At 44.3% G+C, this 25,839-nt stretch overlaps 1 long non-coding RNA gene across 1 annotated transcript in view; it reads left to right on the forward strand.

Moving 5' to 3' along the window:
- LOC110259494 (uncharacterized) overlaps positions 1-25,839 on the forward strand; it is a 498,951-nt gene that overhangs the window by 167,430 nt on the left and 305,682 nt on the right. The gene's annotated exons all lie outside the window — the stretch shown is intronic.

The raw sequence follows: 25,839 nt of genomic DNA on the forward strand, positions 1-25,839 counted from the left end.
TTAACTCAACTCGTGCCTCTGCAAATGAATTTTCTAATTTTCTTGACTCCTTATAGTTTCTAGTTCCTTTCTAAAATAATCTGCATTACTCTTTAACTGCTCTTAAACTCCCTTTGTATTTTCACTGCCTCTTTTTTTTTTTTTAAACCCGGTGTCAGTTAGATTGCAGAGGTCTGTTTCATTGTTTGCTCCTTTGGGGGATTCTCCTGTTCTTTTAACTAGGAATCATTCCCATGCTTCTTCATTTTGCTTATAGTTTTCTTATTCTGTGAGTTTAGGGAAAAAAGTTAGCTACTAATTTCTTAGAGGGCTATTTATATGCAGGGGTATCCCTGGGTGGCTTGTGGGGGCTTACTAATTTTTTGGTGTGAGGGATGCTTTTGGTTTGGATGCTTACAACCTCTTTTCTTCATTGAGTGCAGTCTATTATCCCCGTAATAGGGGGTGTGCAGGTGTACAACCTGCGCTTATTTCCTGGGAGATGGGGGTAGTGGGCAGGGCCTATAGCCACTGCCTGGCTGCTGGGCCCTTGACAGTAGTGAGGGTGCAGGCGACTTCTGATTACAAGGTGAGGGTGCAGGCGACTTCTGATTACAAGTCCCTAAGCAGTCACGGTTACCCTCAGGGAGGTATTGGTAGTGCTCAGAGCCTTTGGCAGGGGCAGTGGAAGGGCATGAGCATACCAGCTGAGTGAGAGCAATGTGTGGCACTCAGTTGCAATGCCCTCCTTGACAGCAACCTGTGAGGTGAGTGGGTGGGGCCTGTTTGTGGGACCCCTAGTGGTAGTGGGCCATGCCCACATCAAGACTCTGAGATGACTGTGGTGGTTTGCACTTGCCCCTGCAGCCCATGCAAGAGGTGCCCCACTGCCTGAAAGCCTGCTCATGCATACACAGAGAGCCTGCTCATGTTCCTATGGGGGTTCCACCCTCCTCCTCTAGCCTTATCCAGCAATGGCGCCTTGCTTCTCCTGTGGGCTCAAGCCTCCTCCCACACTCTCTAGGTTATGTAGCACTGTTCCCTAGTCCCCTCAGGCTGTCTCCACACAGCCAACCCTAGTCTTCTCCTCAGAACTGACTTCTGAAGCCTAAGTCTCAGAACCCAGCCCCCTTCTGAGTGTCTCAGGCTGTGGTGTCCTGGGCAGTGGTAGCAGTGGTCTGTGAGGCTCTCTCTCTCTGCTTTGCCCTCCTCAGTTTGGCTGCTGTGCTTTTTGCTGAGGCTTTTGAGGTTCCCCTCCATCAGTTAGGTGGCCTCCCAGGATGCAATTTCCTTTCTTCTTTTACAGCTCCCTCTCAAGAGTGCTGTTTCTGTCCAGATTCCTTCCCCCCCCCTCTCTTTTTTTCCCTTTGTTTTACACAGTTATGTGGAGGTTTTCTTACCCTTTTGGAGGTCCAAAGTCTTCTGCCAGTGTTCAGTAGATGTTCTGTATGAAGCACTCTACATGTAGATTTTTTTCTTTTTTTTTATATTTTTGTGGGAGAAGGTGAAAGCTCTGTCTTACTTTTCTTCCATCTTGATCCCATCCCATCTTCTATAAATGTTTATATACAAGTTTTTGTATGGATGTGTTTTTCATTTACCTTGGTAAATACTTAGGAGTGTATACATGGCACATGTATATTTAACTTTGTAAGAAACTGCTGGAATGTTTTCCAAAGTGACTTTACGCGTAAAATTTTTGGACATACTTATACTAAAAAAATTGTTTATCTGAAGTTTAAATTTAACTGGGTGCCCTGTATTTTATCTGGCAGTCCTATCCACAAATAAAAGCCCAAGGTCAGACCATTCTTTCCCAGATCAGGAATTGGCAAAATTTTACTATAAAGCCCAGATGGTAATTGATTTAGGCATGATGGCTTATCCAGTTGCAGCTACTCAACTGTGCCATTGTATTTTACTGTCTGCCATAGACAATATATAAATGAATGAGCCTGGCTATGATCTAATAAGATTTTATTTACTGAAACAAGAGGCAGCTGGACTTGGCCTATGTGCTATATTTTTCCAACCCCTGTCTTAGATCCCTGACTCCCCAAGTGTGGTTCCAGGATCAGCAGCATGAGTATCACCTGGGAACTTGGTAGAAAAGTAAATTCTCAGTTTCTGCCTGAGAGCTCCAAACCAGAAACTCCAGGGTTGGAGCTCAGCCATTTGAGCCCCAGCAAGTACTGATGCACACCGCAGTTCAAGAACCACTGTACTAGAGTTTTAGTTCCCAAACATGGATGGTCACAAGGATTACCTGGGGCACTTTTTTTATTTTTTTTGGTCTCTTAGGGCCAAACCTGCAGCATATAGAGTTTCCCAGGCTAGGGATCAAATTGGAGTTGTAGCTGCCAGCCTACACCACAGCCATAGCAATGCCAGATCTGAGCTGTGTCTGCAACCTGCACCACAGCTCACGGTAACACGAGGTCCTTAACCCACCGAGTGAGGCCAGGGATTGAACCTGTGTCCTCGTGGATCCTAGTCAGGTTCATTTCTGCTGAGCCACAACAGGAATTCCATACCTGGGGTGCTTCTTAAACGGCAGACACCAGAGCCCTGCCAGACCCTGAATCAGATGTGTAGTGTGGAAGTTCACAGGGAAGAATTTGAATGTGAATATTTTTATGTTTCCAGAGGTCTCTCTTTATTTCTTTTCTTTTCTTTTCTTTCTATTTTTTTATTTTATTTTTTTTAATTTTTTTTGTCTTTTGTCTTTTGTCTTTTTCTAAGGCCATACTCGTGGCATATGAAGGTTCCCAGGCTAGGGCTCGAATCGGAGCTGTAGCTGCCAGCCTATGCCAGAGCCACAGTAATGCCACATCCGAGCCATGTCTGCAACCTACACCACAGCTCATGGCAATGCCAGATGCTTCACCCACTGAGCAAGACCGGGGATCGAACCCGCACCCTCATGGTTCCTAGTCGGATTCGTCAACAACTGAGCCGCAATGGTAATTCCCTCCACAGCTTTTTCTTATGCCCAGCCAGAGCTGAGAACACTTATAATGAGTGATCAATGAGTATTAGATCCAGGGCCCACTCATGTTTTTAAATTTCAAAGCGTGTAGAAAGAATTAATCTCCCCTAAATTAAGAATTACGTCCAGATTAGGAATATAAAAACAGTGATGTTGTTTATTCAAAGATCCCTTTTCTTTGCCCAGAAACCAAAAATGCATTTAATAAATCCCATTAACCACACTCCTGTGACACCACCCCCCAGGCAGAGTTGGTTAGACTAATGCTCACTCCTCCTCCTTCCCACTGGGTAGGAAAACTAACATAAACTAATATATATGGGATAATATGCTATACTTCTTCACTACAAAGGATATTATTCTACACAAAGAGAAATAATTACATCAGCCAGCCTCATTTCCTTTTGGCTAATTCCCCCTCCCTAACCTCTCAAATACATCCCACCCTGACAAACAGCAAATGTGTCAAAATATTATAAGCATAGGAAAGGAAAACATGAAAATTCATTAAATGCCTGCCCGTTCTCTCATGAAACAGCCTCATTTAAGGTCTAAGATGCTATTATTACTGCTTTATGGTTATTGACTTGTTTTATTTAATAACAAGTGATCAAAGGGCTTTGGGCAGAGGCTTTTGGTCCCCTCTCCCCCCCCAGAGTGTTATTAATTAGTTGGCAAAATGAAAAATCCTTAGGCGATGACTAATGGGGGTTCAGGAAGTTCTTGGATCTGCCCCCAAAGATGTAAAACACAAATAAAACCCCTTGACACTGGGGAAAATAGCAGCTTCCCTGTCTACCTTCTTAAATTTCACTTTGAATACTCTATCAATTTGAATACGCAAGTAAAAAAAATTAATTTGGGCTCAAGCTAATCAAGCGGCTGTAAACAGGAGCTCTCAGGCCAGGAGGAAGGAGGCCAAGAGATTGGAAACCAGTTTGGCAACGTCTTATCAGGAATCACAAAGTGTCCTATGACTTGTAGATCAGGAACAAAGGAAGGATGAGGACGTCTTAGCTGCAAATCTCTTCCCATAGTATCCTTTCTGAAACATCTCCTAGGGGTTGTTTTCTCTTGAAAACAATTTGGTGAGTGGGAAGTGATGGAAAAATTTGAAATAATGTCTGTACATATAAATATGAGAAGACAAGTAAATACAGCCATCGTGGAGGAAAGGTGCTCACTTCTGCAAATGAAGGTGACATTTGTGAATCTCTCCCAGTAGGGTTTTTCTGAGAAACCTTTCCTAGAGGGGGGATATTCCCACTTTATAATATTTGCCATTTGATTGACTCGGTTTAGTACAGCTGTCTTCGCTTAAAAATAAAACTAGGATCTGGCAAATGCTCACTACATAGGATGCAATAAATGTTTGTGAATAAATGATCCAAACGTTTCTAGAATCTACTGTGTGTCATATATACTTGGTTCTAAGTGTTTTACATACTTTACATGTGAGTGTGTAATACTCATAAGAACCCTTTAAGGGAGATATTTTTGTCATTTAACAGATAAGCAAACTTAAGAGCAGAAAAATAAGTTATTTGCTGTAACTATTAATTAATTAGTAAACTAGCAGAGGTTTGAACTCAGATTCATTAGTTTTAAAAATCTTGTCCACCACACATTTCTTCCGCTGTTTAGTTTCTTCCTCTGCTTAGTTTCTGTACAACTGGGTAGATAACAATTGACTATCTATTAATAGCAATATATAATAAATGTAATAATAATTTTAGGAGTTCCCGTCATGGCTCAGCGGAAACGAATCTGACTATCATTCCGTGAGGATGCAGGTACAATCCCTGGCCTTGCTCAGTAGGTAAAGGATCCAGCATTGCAGTGAGCTGTGCTATAGGTTGCAGACACGGCTCAGATCTGGCGTTGCTGTGGCTGTGGTGTAGGCCAATGGCTACAGCTCTGATTCAGCTCCTAGCCTGGGAACCTCTGTATGCTGTGGGTGTGGCCCTACAAAGACAAAATAAATAAATAAAATAAATAAATAAATAAATAAATAAATTTTAAATGCGTTTTTCTATGAACTTTTTCCCGGTTAATTTTCCTCCTACTTCAACAGAGTGTAATCATTGTCAGCACCTTCTAAATGTCAGAGTTGGAAATAGTCAAAATCAGCACAGTAAGACCTTGTGTACTTGAGTACTAGTATTTTTTTTTTTTTACTGGAAAAATTTAAATTTTCTTCTACCCAATTCTCTTGGCATCTAGAGACCATGAACAAATCCAAGCTCTACCGGTTGAAAACTACATGATTTTAGACAGTTTCAATTTCTACCTTGTAAAGCGGGAATAAAAATATTATTTATTTGGAGTTTCTGCTGTGGTGCAGTGAGTTAATGGTCTGGCTTGTCTCTGTGGAGGTACCAGTTCAGTCCCTAGCCTCAGCATAGCTGTGGGATTGGTCGAAGCTCCAGCTCAGATTCCATCCCTGTCCTGGGAACTTCCACATACCGTGGGTGCAGCCAAAAAGGTGTTTCTTTTACGGGGTCGTTGGGGATACAGTACCATATAAAAACCATTGACTTATTCCTAGCACATAATAGGCATTCAAAGAACTTTGTTTTCCCTTTCTGCTTACCTTCTGGTCTAGTTTGCCACTGTTTCTTAGATCTTGTTTGATAAACATGACAGGCAAATATGCTCTGCTTATAAAGTTGAAACACTGTCCCACTATATATATATATATGTGTGTATAAATACAATTTTTCTTTAGTTCTCTGGCATATAAAAATGCTGTGTTCTAAATCCTTTCTGACATTTTTTTAGTAGCAAATCTCTCTCCAAAGATAGATTTTCTCTTCAGTCAGCGAGACAAATAGACTAAAGAAATCACAGCCCCCCCAAAACCCCAAACAAAAGACACACACAAACACACACTGCAGGGAAGGCAGTATACATCACTCAAATATAGAAAGACGGAATCTTGCTTATCTGAGAGCCCCTAAAATCTCCCTGAAGATTCTTTCGAAAGGGTGGGGAGTATCTTTTTTATTACTATGCAGAAGAAACTCCCAAGTCCCTCTCATCCACCCAGTCAGGAACAGAACCAGCATATGCCCCAAGGGCCTCATTAAGTTAACCAAGGAAGCTGCACTGACAGGTGAGCCAGGATGGAAGGTTCTCTTGTCCTGGGCAGCTCTCTGCCCACTGCCTCCCCCACTGCCCACCAGCTTCTGCCAGATCACAGAAAACAAACGGAGCAGCTTGGAAATCCAGCCAGGTGTGTTGAAAGCCTCAGCTGATGTTCAGGGCTCCCCAAGTGGTCTTTAGCCATTACCAAAGGATGCCACTCGGAGCCTTTGGGCAACAGAAGCATCCGTCTGATTTTTTTTTTTTTTTTTTCTAGGCCAAAGGGAGATTTTGAACTAACGGTGTATAAGATTTTCCTTGGAAAATTGGGGAGCGGTGTCAGTATTGGATAGCCCTCACTGGGAGTCACTGATCTTTGCATCTTCACATGTAACAGCTGCCATGTATCCGGCATTTGCAGATGACGCACTTTTTATACATTATCAAGTTTGCCCTGGATAACAACCCTACAGGGTAATTATTACCATCTTCAACCTATACCTGCAGACAGAGGCAGAGAGGGGCTAGGTCACTTTCCTCAGGACATACAGCCAGTAATTGGTAGTACAGCCGGGGATTTGCCCTAGGCCTGTGCTTACTTCCTTTTCTTAAAGAGTAAATATTAATACCTAAAGAGGAAAGCAGCGGTATGGACACATAGTAGGTCTACCTTCAGGTGCCTCACAGTTTCTTCTATAGCCCTTACCAGCTTGACATTTCAGAGAGATGTTTTTATGGAGGGTATTGAACCTGCACACTTGAACAACAGGCAAGATGGCGCTGCACCACCCTCATACCCAGTGTAGTGTGTGCTGTGTACGTAGCCTCTCACGGGGTACAGCGTAGAGGGCATTCAGGGGTTCCTTTTGAGGAGATCTCTCAAACCACCTTAACAGGAGCTTTCTCCTCCACAAAACAGAAATGGAAGAGGAGCACCTCGTGGGAGTGTGGACCGTTGTGGCCGGGCAAAGCAGTAAGAGGAAAAGTTTTTTTTAATTTTTGTTTTGTTTTAGGGCTGCACCCATGGCATATGAAAGCTCCCTGGGCTAGGGATTGAATCAGCTACGGTTGCTGAGCTATGCCATAGCCACAGCCACAGCAACATGGGATCCAAGCTGTGTGATACTGAGGCCAGGGATCAAACCTGCAACCTCATGGATACTAGTCTGGTTCATTTCCGCTGAGCCACAGTGGGAATTCCAGTAAGAGGAAAGGGTTTTGGTCCCACTTTAATGTACGCCTCAGGATCTCTCAAAAAGCTGTCAGCATCTTCTGAGCAGGTTGGCCAAGTCTCCTCAAATCACTTATCCCAGGAAAGGGGCATGAGAGAGCATGGATAAGAGGAGGGTACCTAGCAGATACCACCTAATTTTGAAGGAGAAAATAAAATGAAGTAATGAAGAAATGAATTTTATCCTGTGACGTTTGAGAACTGTTTTGCAGTATTCAAAGAGCCACTACAGGTAACTGTGGGACTTGGCCACACCCCAAAGGAATCTTTGCCCAGTCAAATTGTACACAAGGAGAAGGTTTGAATTCCCTTGTCTCTTTCGTCAAATCTGCACCTCCCACACCCCCATGCGCCATGGGCAGACTAGGAGACCCTCAGCAGGTCAGCATGCTCTTGTAGCTCCACATCCCCACTGCCTAGCACAGCGACTCAGGGGAGGTGGGTTGATGAATTGAATCAGTTAAGCCCAGTAGCTCCCTTCTTACTATGGAACTCCCCACCTAGCCCAGCTTCCCAGATTCAGCAAATCATGAACACCAAGAAGACATCCTCAGCATCCCTGATGTGTCCGTGTTTGATTTGTCAGAAGGTTTATGCAGGGGAAGGGGGACAACTCTGTACTCTGCCCACATAGCCTTGAGATCCAGATGACAAGGGCTTCTCACCCTTACCCACTCAGGACATGGTGCATTTTCTGAAGTTCCATTGACAGGTTCTTCCTGCACTTGGATTCCACCCTTTCTTACGTGTCTGCATCACAGGGCAGACCTGGCTGGGTAAGGAGTGGGGATTTCTGATGAACATTAAGCAAACATATGCGATTCTGTCCTAGATGTATGACTTGGTTCCTCGGTGACCTCATGGTGGAGCTGAAGCTACTTGAAGCAGTTGTCCTGATGAGCACCTGTCCATGAGGACAGAGGTGCGGACATGGCAGCAGATCCCAGGCCCCTCCATTTGCTCCTTGACTGTCCTCTCCATGTCTTTGCCTCTGCATGGCTTCTTTGGAAGGGGCTGAGGGGACTTGTGTTGAAGAGGAAGTGGCAGAGGCTCCATATTAGCTGTGCTAGCCTGAAGCTCTTCTGATTCCCCTTGCCCTGCTTGTGAGAAGCCCCGTTTGCATCAGGGGTAGGGTGTGCATGTGAAGTCGTCATCCCATGACTCAGTATGTATCAGCCAGGTCCAAGGCCAGGGGCTTAGAGTCACAGAGCAGTTCACAGTCACCTAACAGTTTGTCAAATAAGCAAAACGAATGGAGACATCCTTGAGAGCTTCTGATGCGGCCAGACGAAGGCAGGCTTGATTCTGAGCTTCAAGGTCAATGTGGGAGAGCTTTGCAGGCAGCCAAGCACACGGTGAATTCTGAGTACATGGACGACTTATTAGTCCATCTTTGAACAAGCAGACACAATCACTCTGGCCCCAGGTGTGGCATTTGTGTGAAAAATGGGGTGAAAAATTTACTACTTCACAGAAGGTTGCTTCATGGCATAATTGGAGACAGAGCCCACAAAGGTGGCAAAACTAAATGAGCTGCTCCACTGCCTGAGAAGCTTTTGACCTTGCCCATCCCCCTTGGAAGGGGCAAGTAGACACCTGTCTCCTGGAGACAGCAGAGCTTCCCTGAAAGAGGACTCCAGAGGCTGCTACTGAGAGCCACCACAGCCTGTGTGCATGTCAGCCAGAACCCTTGAGAAGGAAGAGAAGTGCTGTCCCCTGTGTGGCGGCTCCAGGCTATTCTAGATGTGCCACAGTCATATCCACCCCCTCCTACCTTTTCATTCTGCTCATCCTGGGGAAGAAGCCCAGTCCGCTCAGCAGATGTTTACCGTACCTTCTGTGAGCCGAGCACTGTGCTCACCCAGGTGTCCTTGTGCCCCCAGCTGAGGGCATGAGCTACTGAGGTTCCATAGCCTCCCCAGGGTCACCAGTCTGGATCAGGAGGGATTGTTTACTGTTTTATTAATAACAACTCCTTCATCCATATCCAAAACCTGCCAAGCAATGAGCTGAAAGACTTTATAGGCATTGTTTCAGCTAATCATCCCAATGATCCAGTGAAGTTGGACCTATTATTGTATGTGAGGCTCAAAGAGATGGAACAGCTTATGGACACAGAGTGGGTAGGTGGTGGAACTGGGTGTGAACTCAGGCTCCAGAGTCCACATGATCAGCTGACTCAGAAAGGCAGGGGAAGCTGGCGACAATGTGAGGGTCAGGAGCCCCTTGGTCAGAATCTGAAAGTGTTGGTGCCACATGGCTTTCTGGAATGGGGCCATGGCAGGCAACAGAGGGGATGGAATCTGGGAATATAGCTTTTGCTCCAGGAATTCCCTACAGGAATTCCTTCCAGCTCTAGCTGGGCCATCCGCGCCAGGAGCTTTGGTGTCAGACAAAACCCTAGTTCTACTGCTTCCCAGCCCAGTGACGTTGAGTAGGTTCCTTGGCTTCTCAGCATCGATTTGGTTCTCTATGGAAGGAGTTGATGTTCCTCCTGCTTGGAGTGCATTGGAGAGGATTAAACAAGTAAACACATATGAAACAGGGTCTGCCACAAAGTAAGGGGTCCATGAGAACTCACCAGATCTTATCAAAGGATCATGGCTGGCCTCTGAGTCAAGATGTACTGTCATCATTCATTTATGCCTCCTTCCTGGCATTGCACAGAGACTTGATCCATTGGCTTAATATAGTAGAGCTGGCTCTGGTCTCAGAGTACCTGAGTTCAAATCCTGTATCCACAACTTACTATAGTTTTGAGCCAGTTCATTGAATTCTCTGAGCCTTGGTCTTGTTGTAGTAATGGTACCTACACTGTACGGTTGAGGTGAAGATTAAATGAGATAATCCATGTAAAGCAAAGTGTCCAGTGCATAGGAAACATTCATTTAATAGTAAACAGAAAAGGGGGAAAGGCTATGCACTAATGTTTATGTGGCATTGTCTGTGTGTCCGACCCAGCACTAGATGCTGGGGATACTGTACTAAAAAACTGACCTGGTCCCAGCCTCCCTGGAGGCCCTAGACTCCAGAGAGGGAGACCCCCAAACCAGTAAACCAATAATGAATCTGACGTTATAAATTGTGATTCAGTCTGGGGAAGAAATGAACATGGTTTGGTGATAGAAAGTAACAGGTGAGACCTATTTTGTGAAGGTCAGGAAGGTTGCAAAGTCTGGAAAATTCTGCATATTTAAGTGCCCCTCTTGGAAATTCATAATGTTCATTAACATATTAAAGACATAAGTCTTCAGTAACGAGGTAAAGAAATCCACTTAATTTTGTTTAACCTATGTTCTTCCAAATTGTTTTGACTGCAGTCTATTTTTCCTGTAGAAGACCTTTTAATCATCATTTTAAAGCCAGTGTTGTGCTGAACACATATCAGAGACTGAACTCAGGTAATATTTCTCTGTAATTAGCTGTTTTTGGCAGCCCCAGGCAGGAATCTTTCATTGGTTATTCTTTAGATTACAATGACAATACTTCTGGTGAAAAATGTCTCCAGGTGCCACATTCATCCTGGTTTTTTTTTTTTTTTTTTTTCCAGCTATTCATTCCCTCTTTCCCTCTGAACTTCTTTTTTGGCACATTTCTTCATGTCTCTTTGTTAGCAGACTAGTTTTCACTCTGTCTTTTTGCAGAGGGGTGAAAAACATCCTTTTCAATGGGCTGCACATTCAGGTGAGTTACACAGCAGGCATCCCGTCACAGAGACTTGACAGCATTTTCCTGGAGCTAGCTCCAGGCGTCGGTACCCTGTTTAGAATTCAGAAGTGACAGTGAGGCCATGCCCGCTGGCAGAGGTGTCCTGGGCATTCCCTGATCCACACCAGCGGAGAGAAGACACTCAGGGCTGCAGACCTCAGTGTCACTCTCCAGAGCAAGTGAGGCTAATCCATTGCTGTTCAATTTCACAGTAGAGGATGGAGCAGGCAGAGAATGACCTTGGGGCACAGGAAAGTGGCCTTGCGCACAAAACGTCTTCTACTTCGAACTTGAAAGGGAACCAGAAATTCTACCATTTGTCTACCATTGGGAGGGCCTAACAAAATACCAGGAATTTCCTAAAATTAAATGGCAAAAATGTCATGAACTGAGAAGCATATGGACCTGTATTTGTGTCCCGACACCACGTTGAAACTCTGTGACCTTACTTACGCTCTGTCACCTCAGTTTTGTCATCCATAAAGTGGAGATATCGGCACACACCTCATATGAGGACTAGGTGGGAAGGTGGCATAGGCAATGTAGGCACTTGGGAGGGTATGATGTTAATGTGGCCTTTTGCCTCCCCTGCTCCTTGTGAGCCACAGTCAGCTGTCACCATGGGAATGAGTCCTTCACTAGATCAGTCCTGTCACAGAGCTGGGCAGGGGGCAATGGCCGGGAACAGGGAAAAGGGATTTGACACTGTAGGAACACTCAGAAAAATCTAGGGCATGGAGCTCCCAGGGCCTACACCCCCTGACTGCAAGCACTAAAGTGTGGGGGCTTTGGAGCAATACAGAGAAGTAAAGCAATGCAGAGATGAGCATGGGATGGCTCTGGGGGACACTTTGGCTCCCCGACACCATGCTTCAGAGCAGGAAAGGGCTTGCAGTGCACGGTGCACCAGGGACCCTTGTGTGACTGGCAGTGATGTGCCCCAAGTGGCCACCTGGTCAGCAGGAGTCTCCATCTTTCTCTTCCCGAAGATGCCGTGACTTTTGGCATAGAGGGTGAACAGGACAGGGCTTAGAAAGGTCGTCCCGCTCAGCTTCCTCATTCCACAGGTGGCGACACTGACATTGGGAGAAAGATGTGTGCTCTGAGTGGGACAGTATGATCCAAGAGACCTGGTTCTTCACCCGCCCCGTTTCCTCTTTCCACCAGACCTAATGCTGCTCACCAGGGCAAATTGCCCTGCATGCGGGAGGCTTCTCTACTAAGCCTTTACTTTGGGGACAAGGATTGTCTCAGTACCTGCATAATGTGCAGTGACAGGCAGTGCGTTTGACAGGCAGATACTAAGAAGCCGTCTAAAAACATCTTTTGTTCTTCCCCTTTGCTCCCTCCTCTTTTCGCCTTTTTTGAGCCTGGTGATGGTGCATTGACTGTTCTTTGACCCTGAGGATATGTTGAGGGTGGGGCTGAGCACCGAGGAGGAAGGGGAGAAAAGTGGGGGGATGGGCCATCAAAAGCATCGTAGAGGCACCAGAGCAGCGCAGACTGTCCACTCTGGAGAAAACAGTCTCCCTTTTAAGTGTGTGTGAAGGTGGGCATATATTATAATGTCAGACAAGCTTGGCTTCAATCCTCAGCCCTTTATGACTCTAAACAACCTAGTTAATTTTTTTCTGAAATTTCCGTTGCTTTATAATCATGAAAATAATGATTACCATTAATTAGATATTCTGTGCCAGGAGTTGTGCTGCCTACTTTACACATCGCAGAGGAAGTGTTACTTCCATTATATAGATGGGAAGACTGAGGCTGAGGTTGGCAAGGACGTTGCCTGAGCAGGAATTCAGACATCGAGTTACCTGACTGTACGTTCTTAATATCTCCATACCAAAGGGATATAAAATTTCTACCTCAAGATTTGTTGGGAGGATTATGTCAAATTATGTATCAGATGGAACACAGGGAGAACTCATTAAATGGTAGCTACTCTAATAATTTCTAGACAAAGTTTTGTTTATTAGTTTTTATTTTTATTTCTTGGTTTTGTGTGTTTGCTTTATGAAACCTAGAAAAAAATCTGTAGGCAGAAAGAGAGTAATTGCAAAGGTGAAATTAAAGGAGTGGATAGGAGGGAGTTTTTCCTCCGTTATTCCTGGCAGTGACCAATTATTTGTAGATAATTAGAAGCTAGTACTTTCTGCTGTAGTACTTTCTGCTGTATCTCAAGGCCACTCAGAAGGGGCCCCGGACTGGGCCTAGTGGGAAATATGTTCTCATGTCCATGTATTAGTAACTCACTGTGTGAACATAGACAATCCCTTCCGTTGTCTGGATTCCAACTCTCTGCTATACAAAAGGAGATGGTTAGACTGGGTTACCCCTGAGGCCCTCTTCCTGTTGCTTCTCTGATCATTTCAGGCTCAAACAGAATGGGCGTAGCCCTCCACGGAATATTTACTTCAATGACGTCTTCACTCAGTGATTCCAAGATATATATTCATACTTGAGATCTGTGTCCGTTTCAAGGCTCCTACTCATTATATGTGTTAATTTTAGCATCTTATCACCAAGTAATTTTTCCTTAACATGTGTACTATAGTTACTCTAAAAATTCCTAAGACATTAGAAATAAGGAAAACTTAGAAACAAAATCGAGGTATCAATAATCCTAAAAATTTGACTTCTTTTCCAAATTAAGTTTTGTTTAAGCTGCCATTAAAAATGCGTCAGTATTTCCCATCTTACAGCAACACAAGCTGCTTACAAGCTTTCGGGATAAAGAGAAAGCTGCACAAGTTACATATACATTCTTAGATAGGCTAGGATCACTTGAGTGACTCTGGCAGCTGTCCTAATACAAGCTGCATCCTACACTTGCTCTGGCCCACTGTGCGTTCCAAGATCCCAAAGCTACCAAGCTGTCAGAAGTGGGAATAACTGTAGAGATTCAGAGACAGTCGCAGGGAAGATACCTAGCCAGGAGACTGCTGGAAGTTGGTGTTATCGTCTCGGCACCTAGCCCCACAAGCCCGCCAGCACCCAGAGCGTGAATAAAAACCCAGGAGCCAACGTATTTAGGAAAATTTAGGAAAGACCTTCCTAATGCACAGCCACGTATAGGGTGACCTTCTTGTCCTTGTGAGAGGCAGATCTCCTCTCAATTGATGTGGAGATCAAACTGGAGGCATAGAGGTTGGCCTTGATGGATTTCCTCTTCCTCTCTGTCGAGACCGACTAGGAGGGCAGGGTTTGTTTGTGTTACTATTAACTGAACTGCAGACTTTGTTTGGACTTCATTAGTTTTCCCATGAATGTCCTCTTCCTGTTATACGCAAATCCAAGGAACCACACTGGACTCAGTTGTTGTGCCTCCTTAGCTTCCTGGGCTTGGTGTCATTTTCTTAGACATCCCTTGTTTTTCATGACCTGAAGAGTCTTCAAGATACTGGCCACGTACATGCCCTCTGAAGTCCCCCAGTCTGAATGTTTGTCTGATGTTCTTATCGTTAGACGGCTGTTAAGGGTTTTTGGAAGGAATGCGCAGAGGTTAAGTCATACTGTACCGGGGACACGTGACATCTACATGACACCCCTGGTGGGGTGAACCCTCATCACCTGGTTAGGGTGGTGGTTACCACCTCTCTCCAGTGTTGCCCGTGTCCCTCTGTTCTTTGATTGTAGTCACTAAGCCCAGCCCGCCTTCACAGGGCAGAGGGGATAGGAATGAAGCAGTAAGATCCATAAGGGCTTTCTTTTTAAATTGCATGTTTGAGCTGGTTTTGCTGGCATTTAAATATATAATTGAATTTTGCATCTTAACCTTGTGTCTAACAACCTTACTAGTAGTGCACTTTCTTTTTTTTTTTTTTTTTTGGTCCTTTTAGGGCCACACTGGTGGCATATGGAAATTCCCAAACTAGGGGTTGAATAGAGCTGCAGCTGCTGTCCTACACCCCAGCCACAGCAACACCAGATCCAAGCCAAGTCTGCAGCCTGCACCACAGCTCATGGCAATGCCAATCCTTAACTCACTGAAGGAGGCCAGGGATCGAACCCGCGTGCTCGTTGATTTTAGCTGGGTTCATTACTGCTGAGCCATGATGGGAACTCCACTAATTCACATTTTAATCCTAAAATCTTTCTTTTGATTCTTCTGAAATTTCCATGTAGAAAATGACTTCTATTGTGAGAAATGACTATTTTATTCCTTTCTTTCAAATCCTTAAGCATTTATCTTTTTTATGCCTTAATACAAGGACTTTTCAGTATGATGTAAAATCAATGTAGTTATAGCAAATATCACCATCTCTCTGTCAATCTTAGAGGGAAAACTTCCAGCATTTTACCATTAGACATATAAATAATCTGTGTGATGTAGAAAGTCCCCTTCTATTTTGCTATGAGTTTTTATTATGAATAGATATTAGGTTTTCATAAATCTTTTGCTCTGGTCATAAAATTGATCATATGATTTTCTTTTTTCTTTTGTGAAGGTGGTATCATATATTGATCAATTCCAAAATGTGAAATCAACACTGTATTCCTAGAATAAATGTGATCAAGATGAACTGTCCCAATATTCTTCTTAGAATTTTTGCAGCTTGTGTCCATGAGTTATTCTAGCCTCATTAAATGAGGTGGGAAGTGTTTCTTTAATCATGAGGAAAAGTTCTTCTAAAAATTGTTGTGTCCCTTCCTTAAATGTTTAACAAAATGTACATGAGGAAACACCTGAGTCTACGTTTTGGTAGTGGGGGCAAGGGACGAGTTTTAAATTGTGGATTCAATTTCGTTAATAGCACGAGGAGCATGCATGTCTCTGTTTCATCTTCGATCAGTTTTGAAACTTGTTTTTCTAGCAATTTGACTATGTCATTTAAACTTTCAAATTTAGTTGCATACTTTATAATATTGTTATGGTGTTCTTTTATGATTCCTAATGTTATTATTTGTGTGTTTTCCTTTTTTTTTTTTTTTTTTTTTTTGCTTTTTAGGGCCGCACATGGCACATGGAGGTTCCCAGGCTAGGGGTTGAATCGGAGCTACAGCTGCCAGCCTACACCACAGCCACAGCAATGCCAGATCCAAGCCTCCTCTGTGACCTACACCACAGCTCACTGCAACACCAGATCCTTAACCCACTGAGTAAGGTCAGGGATTGAACCTGCAACGTCATGGTTCCTAGTCAGATTCATTTCTGCTGCACCATGATGGGAACTCCTGTTCTCCATTTTTGTAATTTGATCGGTCTTGTCGTGGTTTATCTAATTTATTGGTCTTTATAAGACCATTTTTTCCTCTTCATTTTATTAATTTCTGCTCATACATTTTTAAATTTTCTTTGCTTTACTTTCGATTAACCTAACTTTTATTTTTCTATTTTTTTATTTTTATTTATTTTTATTTTTTTGTCTTGTCTTTTTTCTAAGGCTGCTCCCGCGGCATATGGAGGTTCCCAGGCTAGGGGTCTAATTGGAGCTGTAGCCGCCAGCCTACACCACAGCCACAGCAACTTGGGATCCAAGTCGTGTCTGCAACCTACACCACAGCTCACGGCAACACCAGATCCTTAACCCACTGAGCAAGGCCAGGGATCGAACCTGCAGCTTCATGGTTCCTAGTCAGATTCATTAACCACTGCACCATGACGGGAACTCCAATTTTTCTATTTTTTTTAGAATGCCTTTTTTTAATGTATAGACTACTAATTTTATAACCTTTTTTTCCACTTATATGTATTTCAGGCCATTAATGTTTCTCCAAGCACTTCTTTAACTTCATAATACAGTTTTGATGTTCATCTTTTTATTATTTTGTTCAAATATTTTCACATTCCTACCATAATTTCCTTTATGGCCTGTGGTTTATCAACAGCCATTCCTCTTAATTTTGAAACACGGGAGGATCTTCGAGGACGCACACACACACTCACTTTCGGGTTGTTTTCAGTAGAGAAGTTGGTCCAGAAGCAGAACTCCCTTGCCTCCTTATTTTTGAATACTCCATGAAGACTGACTTCTGTATGAAGTTTTCCCTAATTTTCTGTATTTCATTCTCGTCCTTCAGCACGTGCTGTCTGGTGCCACACTGCTCGGTCTGACAGTGGCGTTATGCTTGGTGCTGTGCTCCTTCCCACCAGTGCTTATACCCAGGACACTGTACTGTCATCCATCGTGCCTCACCCCAGCACCTCCCACATGGGAGGAAATGCCGCAGATGTAGTCCAACACCTGGTGGACAGGTTAGCCTGCCACTGGTCCCACCTCTTGAGTGCGCACCAGCCACTGTCTGCTGGTAGAGATAGGACGGCCCGTGGTCAGCGACGGACTTTGGTGCTGGTAGTTCCCCAGCCACACACATAGCTGGCCACTCTCACAAGAGAGGGAGTGTTTATTTTCCCAGCTGCCCTCTCTCCTTATGTATCTGGAGATCTGGCTTTGTTATCTGGGGTCAGAAGCCCTGACTCCTGTGGACAGGATGAATCTAAATTAAGCCCTGGCCCTTCTGGAGCTCTGATGAGACACCCCGAGGAGATTCCGTCAGCTTGGACTCTTATCTCAGTTGTTTAGAGAAAAAATGAGGGTACTTGGGAGTGATTTAATTTTATGGATTTCAATGACTTTCTCTACTATTGATTTTAGATATTTAAGGAGTCTTTAAAGTGATTATTCTTGGAATGGGCCCCTACCACCACATCAATTTCTGTGAGGGTGATGGCATCTGGACAGGATCCAGTCCTGTTGGCAGAATACCTTTGGGAGGGATGTGGCAGGCCTTCTCTAACAAGAGTCTGAAGGAGAATGTTGAGTATGGAGGCGTGAGCAAGGTGGCCGGCTCAAAGCAGATTGCTGTCAGCACATCCAGTGTGGTCCACTTGACCTGGCCCCTTTCCCCCAGGTGCGAGTCCAGCCCTGTCCTTACGACCAGACATTCATCCCCCACCTGCCTGCTCCAACCCTGGGATTCTGGAACAGAACATTTTAACATAAAAGGTAATTACTTAGCCCTAATACTATTTTTGAGTTTGTATTTTTACATGAAAAGAAACCTATATCAATTAAAAAAAGGCAAACATATTAGCAGTGGTTATCTTCTGGTAGATAGAACATGGGTTATTATAATTTTCCAGAATTATTTGTTATATCCAGAAATATATTTGTATATCCAAAAATATATTTCAAAAAAGAACTATGTCCTCTGACTCAATGGCCCACTTCTTAGAATATATTCTAGGTTAGTAATTTAAAACACAGAAAATATAGTTATGTGTAAAATACGATGATCTATAAGAGAATATTTTTTTTGTAATAGGGACTGAGCTATACTTTTAAAAATAATAAAAATATGCAGTAATAGGACACATATGATGAAATAAATGTTGATCCAGTTGTAGTGTGGACTATTATGCGACCTTTTAAAAACATTTTTAAAAGGGATTTTTAAAGATTTGGGAGGAATTACAGTATGTATTGTGAAAAGAAAAATGTGACTTACAAATTTTATTCATGGTACTTTTAAAATGTAATCATAATTCTGTAAAATATACAGAAAAATGTTCAGTAGGTAGTTCTGGGTGGAAGAATCCTGTGTGACTTTCCCATAGTTTTCTCTTCTACTTTAAGTTTTCATTAGTAAACATGGTTTGTTATACACACATATACACACAATTCATTGAAAAATTCGTGTCAGAAGGAGCTTTAGAGCTTTGCTTATTTAAACTAAGGAGAAAAATCAAGACTTAAATGAATATAAATTTTTATATTCATCTCATTTTCTCTCTTAATTCAAGATTAAATGCTTATGCAACTATGGAACCAATATCTACAGTATCTAGAATAATCTCACTGATTATCTGGAAATCACATTAAATGGAAATGCAAAGGCACGCCGTTCAAGTGAGCCAGAGGAGCTGAGGTCAGATGTTCTTCCATTTTCAAAAAGTGATCCTACAGCATGTGCATTAATCAGCCTATGTCTTTCTCTAAGAAATGTTTATTCTACTCTGAGACCAAGGTCTGATTTGATCCATTTATATTCAAGGGAGTGGGCATTTATAATTCATTGTGGGTTTTGACTTATTGCTACGTTTCTCACATGGCCAGCAAACTCTACAGCTGTGAGAGGCATGGTTCTCTGGGTCCAGCACACCCTGGAGTTGTCTGCAGGGCGTCGCAGGAACTGTCTTTCAGGAAGCATCTTGCACATAGCATTCCGGTGGGCAAGGCCCCCTGGAGTGGCAGGGGCCCTGAATTTTATACACATTTCTGTTGTACTTAACTTCTCATCTCTCTCCCCTCATCAGATGTCGTAATTTGGTCAGGAATTGTTTATATTAAGCACAAACTGAAATATGGGTCCATGGAGACATCAGAGGAGGAAGTGGTGGTGGTTAAAAATGTAGGAAAGTTTTACAGTTCTTACCCAAATCAGATCCTGTAATCCTGAAAATAGCAAGAGTTTTAAGCATCACTTCCTAAAGAAAGTCTACTGACTCTGCTATTATGGGAAATGGCAATCAAATCAATATGGTATATTACTAATATTATGTTGTGATGTGCCAAGTTTGAATGGGAATAATAGGTTTAAAGCATGGTCATTAGGCTGATTGGCTCAATTGTTTAAGTGGCTGTATATTATGATTATGGTGTATATGAAGATTCAGTCTGGGTGCCTACCTCCCTCCACCCCCCAAAAAGGAAACAAAAGATAAAAGGTCTTTTTTTCTTTCTTTTTTCTTTTTTTTAAGAGTATATTCGTCGGGGTGGCTGGTCTAGTCTATACTGCAGGAAAATAAACACCCCCAGGTCTTAGGCTTACCACAGCAAAGGCTTCTCTCTCACATCAGTCTGAAATGGATAGGAAACTTCCCTGAGTTCCTGAGTGAAGAGGCAGGCGCTCGGGGACCCAGGCCTCTTCCGTCCTGCTACTGCACCATCTTGGACTGTGCAGATACGTGACAGAGGGACCAGAGAGAAAGCATCCCCATACTTAATTTATATTCAACCCCCAGAAGATGCTTAGTTGCTAGCTGTTGAGTGGGGATTAACAGCCGCTGCCACAGGCAGGAATTGAATTGTTGCATTCCTGCTGGAAGAGTTTGTTCCCATCTGGGTGCTCCTGTACCTCGTGTGGCAGCTCAGTGCCTTCTGGGCTCCTGTGTGAGTCCCCCATGGAATGCATCTCTCTGCAGGGCTATTGGATTCAGGTCTCCTTTAAACCGTAGCCCACTTTGGTCACACTGTCCTGAAACTAACACACCCATTTGTCATTCCTACCCCAAGACGTGTGTATTCTGACGTTGCAGTTGCTTTGAGAGTTGAGACCTCTGTCTCTGGGCTTTCACTCACCCTCCTCCTTTCTCCCATAACGGCCTCTCCACTCTTAACTCCAAGCCCTCCTTGTTGAAATTCTTCCTGTGTTAAGACACATTTGAATGATGTCACTTCTTTGGCGAAGCCTCTGATCCCATCAACTCGATGTTCATTTATTTAGCAGATACTTAGTGAACATCGCTTAAGTGAGAGGCACTGCCTTAGTCCTGGAAGACCTAGGGTTAAAGAAATGGATGAATTGTCTCGTCTTGTGGAATTTGCCTTCTAGCTGAAGGAGGCGATAGTAGAGAAAGTAAAACTTTTTAAAATCCCCACTTGTGATAACAGCTGTGTGGAAAAGAGCGTATTGTGACAAAGGGAGCTGGACTGCCTTAGTTTGGACAGAGGCTTTTTTGCACAGGTAACACACGGACTGACACCTGAAGGCATGAACGGGTGCACTTTCGTTGGTCTGGAGCTCACAACGTGTTTGTACCGTCTGTAAAATACTTCCCATCATCTATATGATATTTGTTTTCCTTCTACCTCCTTGGCCAATCTGTTAGATGATGAGGGTTTTTTTTTTTTAAAGCGAAAGCACTATGTTTTCTTTAATTTTTAATTATGATATTTAAACAGTTAATGCCCAACAGAGTGCCTGACACTTAGTAGAGGCTTAATAAGTGGAAACTTAGCTTACTGAACACACACACACATAGACACACACACACACACACACACACACACACACACAGAATCAGTGTTCAGATGTGGCTGTTGGGTTGAAAGAACTAAACTGAGACAACATCAGAGGTACCACACGATGTTAAAAAACAGTGGCCTCGTGCCTGGCTTGACAGAGAGTCAGTTTCTCTGGCACAGCACACTGAGAGCCATTTCACTTCTTCCATATGTCACTCTGAGCACACAGATGACCCAGGGGGTTTTCTTGGCAGCCAAGCACATTTCCTCGTGTAATTTAGTAGCTCGGGTTTATGCTTAAGAGAATGGCATAAAATCCATTCTCCTGCGGAGCATGGCATCTTGTCAAAGAGAGGGTACAGAGCAGACGGGACTGCTCTTGCTCTGTCAGTACAGCCCCGGCCAGTTTCTGGAGGAGTGAGCGTCGAAAGCCGTATGCGACTTCACATCCTTGCTATTACAAGGCCAGTGGCGTGGTGCTATTTTTATCATTGTTATGGCTGTTAGGAGTATTATTGTTTCATTCCTACGCAGAGCCCTTAACATGTCATTTCTTTTAATCCTGCTCACAACCTTCTGAGATCAGTCCTGTCACTACCTCCATTTGCCACATGAAGAGTAGAAGTTCATGAACTTAAACCTGCCCAGGAGTTCCTATTGTGGCGCAGCAGGTTAAGGACCCATCCAGTCATGTCTCTGTGAGGATGCAGGTTCCATCCCTGGCCTCACTCAGTGGGTTATGGATCTGGCACCGGTGAGGCTATGGCTCTGATATGACCCCTAGCCTTGGAACTTTCATGTGCTGCAGAGCCCTCCTGGGGAGTCTGATTCCGAGCCCATGTGTGACATCCCGACTCTAAGACAGACACCAGTTATCATGGCAGTGCTTCTCCTGCCAAAGTCAGGGAACATTTGCCAGGCCTTCCTTCCCCGTGTGGTCCTGAGTTAGGGCCACCAGTGGAAGTGTGAGAGATTTGGGGAGTGGGAGTGAAGCGGAGGCCGTCCTCTCAGAGGAAGGATGGTCAGACACGATGCCCAGTGCCGCCCAGGTACCTGGGCAGCCCCAGCCTGCCCTGCTGTCTTCCAGTTTCCCTGTGCTTCATCTGCTGGAGTAACCACAGGCCCACTCCCAGGTGCGTGGCCACAGGCTTCAGTGAGTTCCAAGGGGCAACGACTGAACAGGAGCAGGAGTTGCCCAGCCCTCTCCAGGAGCTCCCCCTCATAGCCCCATGTTGACAGCCATGTGCACAAGCTTCTAGTGTTTTCCTGCAGGCTCTGACTTGCCCATCCTCACAGGCACATCAGATGGGTGTGGCTCTTGACTCTGCTTCTCCAATGCCTACCTGAAGGTTTTCACTTTTCTGTGTCACTGTTTGTATAAACAATAATTCTTCTATCAAACCCCTTATTCTCATAATACTTGGAAAGGCTCTGTCTTCATGATGGACACACATGTGAAATGTGGTGGCGTTCCCATTGTGGCTCAGTGGAAACAAATCCAAGTAGTATCCATAGGGATGCAGGTTCAAACCCTGACCTTGCTCGGTGGGTTAAGGATTGGGAATTGCAGTGAGCTGTGGTGTAGATCAGAGACACGGTTCAGATCCCATGTTGCTGTGGCTGTGGTGTAGGCCAGCAGCTGTAGCTCTGCTTAGACCCCTAGCCTGGGAACTTCCATGTGCTACAAATGCAGCCCTAAAAAGCAAAAAAAAAAAAGATAATAAAAAAATAAGTGCTAATGATAGGCCCACCACTCCCTACAGTTTAGCAGATGCTTCATGTTCAGGGCTCTATATGCTTTACGTGGTGATTTTCAAGATTCTCTCCTACATGAAGCCGTCACTGCATTACAGTGGCTTTTCTTCTAGCAAAGAAGACTGGTTTTATCAAAAGAAGTTTATGGCTAAAAACACCAGCAGCGTGACATTATCAGAGACATGGGATTTTGGTGCTGATGTGCCTGCCTGTTTAATTGCCCTCCTATGCTTTGGTCTCTGTAAAGGATTCTTTTCGTGAGCCATGAGGGACTTAACTCACATGGCGCTGTGTATCCTTCATCTACTACAACTGAGGCGTTAGGCAGCACCCTTACAAGGTCCTCACCAGGGCTGTACTTGAGAGATGAGGATGTGGTGTTTCAGGCAGCCTCCTTGTCAAAATGAGTGTAAGCCTCAAATTTCACTTCACATCTTAAAAAATATCCTTTCCCCTTCAGCAGTCACTCTCCAGTTCCAGCTCCCCCAGCTGTGTGATCAATATTTTTATGCCAAAAATTGGCCTTGCAAAGGACAAGCTTTATCATCCTTTCCAAAGGATGTCCATAAACATTTCATTCAAGGATGATGAAGCTCTTGGTGCCGTCATTATTAATTAGCTTAATGGCTGAGCCAGGCTGTGTCCTTCTCATACCAACACCCATCTGTTAAGAAGCCAGTGGTGTCCATGTGGGGGGTTGCACATCAACACCCACCCAGAGGCAGGAAGCTCTATGCAGCTCATCTTTATCTGACCACTGCAGTGAGTCAGTGTTTGAACCCATAGGCCACCAAAGCCTTGCCTGTGAAAAACTGTCACTTCCCCATAAGGGGGTGCCGCACCCACCTGTATGTTCCAGTGGAGAAGTTAAAAGGCCTACCTGGTAAGAATACCTAACCCTCATTTGACCTCATAGAATGGAGGGGTGCAGGTGTAGGCCCAGAGCATTCATAAGGAGCTGCCTGTGGTCCTCAGCATTAGAGGGACCAGTGATTCTCAGGGCGGATACCCCACAGCCTCTGTTGAGGGTAGAGTGTCTTGAAGTGTCTCCTGTCCCCCCAGGTAAGTCCTTGACACTATTTCTTCGTCACCACAAGTCCGCAGGCCAACCGTTAGCTCACTACGGTACACAAAGAGAAAACAGTCAAATGGTAGGTGAATGGTGTGAACGAAGAAAGTGCATCTCCGATGAAAGGACTAAGGCTTTTCTTCAGGGGAATAACTTGGATCACAGCGTCGTCATAAGCAGAGTTGCATGGAACTTGGATGCCCATTAATAAGTTGCGTCTTTTAGAGTAAGTTCCATTTCACCCAGCGAAAATATGGTCCTTAAGACTTTCTTCACCCCAAGGTATGGGCAGAGGGTCACTAGAGGGCCCAGGTCAGTCCCTGAGCTGGCTTTCTAGTGCCAGGCAGTGTACCACCTGAGAGACACGTGTGTTTCAGGAAGGGGGCTGAGAGTTTGGCAGGCAGACCATGCCCTTACCCAGACCCTCCCATGGCTGGAGCTCCGTGTTTACAGAACACCTCTCTGAGACTGGAGGAACTGTATGGGGTACGAGATCTATCAGTCAGCCTGCGGAACAGGGGCCTTGCTTCATTTTCTAACCTCCAGCCAGCTGACCTGCTGTAGCACACCACTCCCGTCCTCCTTGATTCAGTGTTACCTCTCTGTACATGAGCTTGAGATGACAAACGGCAGTATTGATGACAGCGGTGATGATGCCGATGAGCCTTTAAGGAGCACTTACACGGTTAAGCTTCATGCAGCAACAGCTAGTAGTCTCATCTTACGGATGAAGAAACTAAGTTTTAGGGTAAACGTCTCGCGAAGGTTAATGAGAGCTTAATTTGCTTACTTGGTTGATCCTTTGCACTCTGAGGAAAGCAACCTTATTTTCTGCTGTTTTCTGACTAATTGAAGATCAGTTCTTTCTGAAAGAGTCTTACAGAATACCCACTTTATATCTCCTTCACAATCCATAAGAAAAATGTGTTGAAGTTTTTAAAATTCCATTCTGGTTTTTCTCCGTATAATTCAGACTGCTTCCTTGGGACACATTGATCAATAGCATCGTAGAGTAAAGATGTTTTTAAAGCCATAAAGATTAACACAGCACTGTTGATAACAGCAGCCACAGAAACGTACATATAAAGCTATTGTAGAGTGTTTAAAGCACTCATCATATCTCTAAAATCTAAATTATCCAAATAGCATCATTAAGGAAGAAAGCGTATAAAACATATAAAATTAAAGTGATTTTTGGACTGGCACATATGGATTTTGTGACAAGCTGTGGGCTATGTCAGGAAAAGGTCATTTGCTGGTTCTTTTATAAATGATGCTGTTTGGGAATTCTTCCCAGGGTTGTTAGAGATGGATATAGAGCATCAGTTCTTAATCTGCCTCTCTTTGCCAACCTTGTGCTCAGCGGGCTACATTTGCTCCCTGGTAGACGATGGATTTGAGCAGGAGCTGAAAAATTCTATCCCTTTATCTTACATGTCTTTCCTCACGCTTGGATATAGGGTGAGAATAACAATGCCAGCCCCTAATGGTGTGAGGTTCTGGTGTAAAGGACAAGGCAATGCAAGGTCAAAGGGATTTTCAAGGCCTAGAGTCCTCCCCGACTTTGGCCAGGATTCTGACGCCCAACCCAACTTCCGTCTCCACCCCCTTACCTGACCCAAACCTGTGGGCTATACAGGAAAGTGTTAGGACTCAAGGCCTTCTTAGCTTTGGGCTGCTTGTTCTGGTACAAGCCCAGCACAACCGACCATCCCTCAAGACAGTGAGCAGTTATTCATCTGCCAGGGGGTACCAGCGAGGCAACTGTTCTTCTTGTATTGTTTCACATTGGGTCCTGGGGGCAGGATCGAGTTTTGCGATTGCCAAAGGGCCCATCCTTGAGAATGATCAGCACTTCAGACTCGCCCAGTTGCTTTTAAGTCCAGCGTGCATTCCTTTTTCTTCCTGGTAACACGTGTTGGCTCTGTAGGCAGCCTACCCAGATCACAGTTTGCCCCTGCCTAGTTTAATAATATCTCATTGCAGGGCAAGCCAGCAAAGTGAAGAGCAAAGCGTCAGGCCTCAGGGCACCCCACCCAACCAGGTTTCTGGA

This window comes from Sus scrofa, chromosome 2 (genome assembly GCF_054392235.1).
Source record: "Sus scrofa isolate SSC_HxYL_T2T_F1_AM1 chromosome 2, Sscrofa_HxYL_maternal_Yorkshire_Landrace_v2.0, whole genome shotgun sequence".
Lineage (NCBI taxonomy): Eukaryota > Metazoa > Chordata > Mammalia > Artiodactyla > Suidae > Sus > Sus scrofa.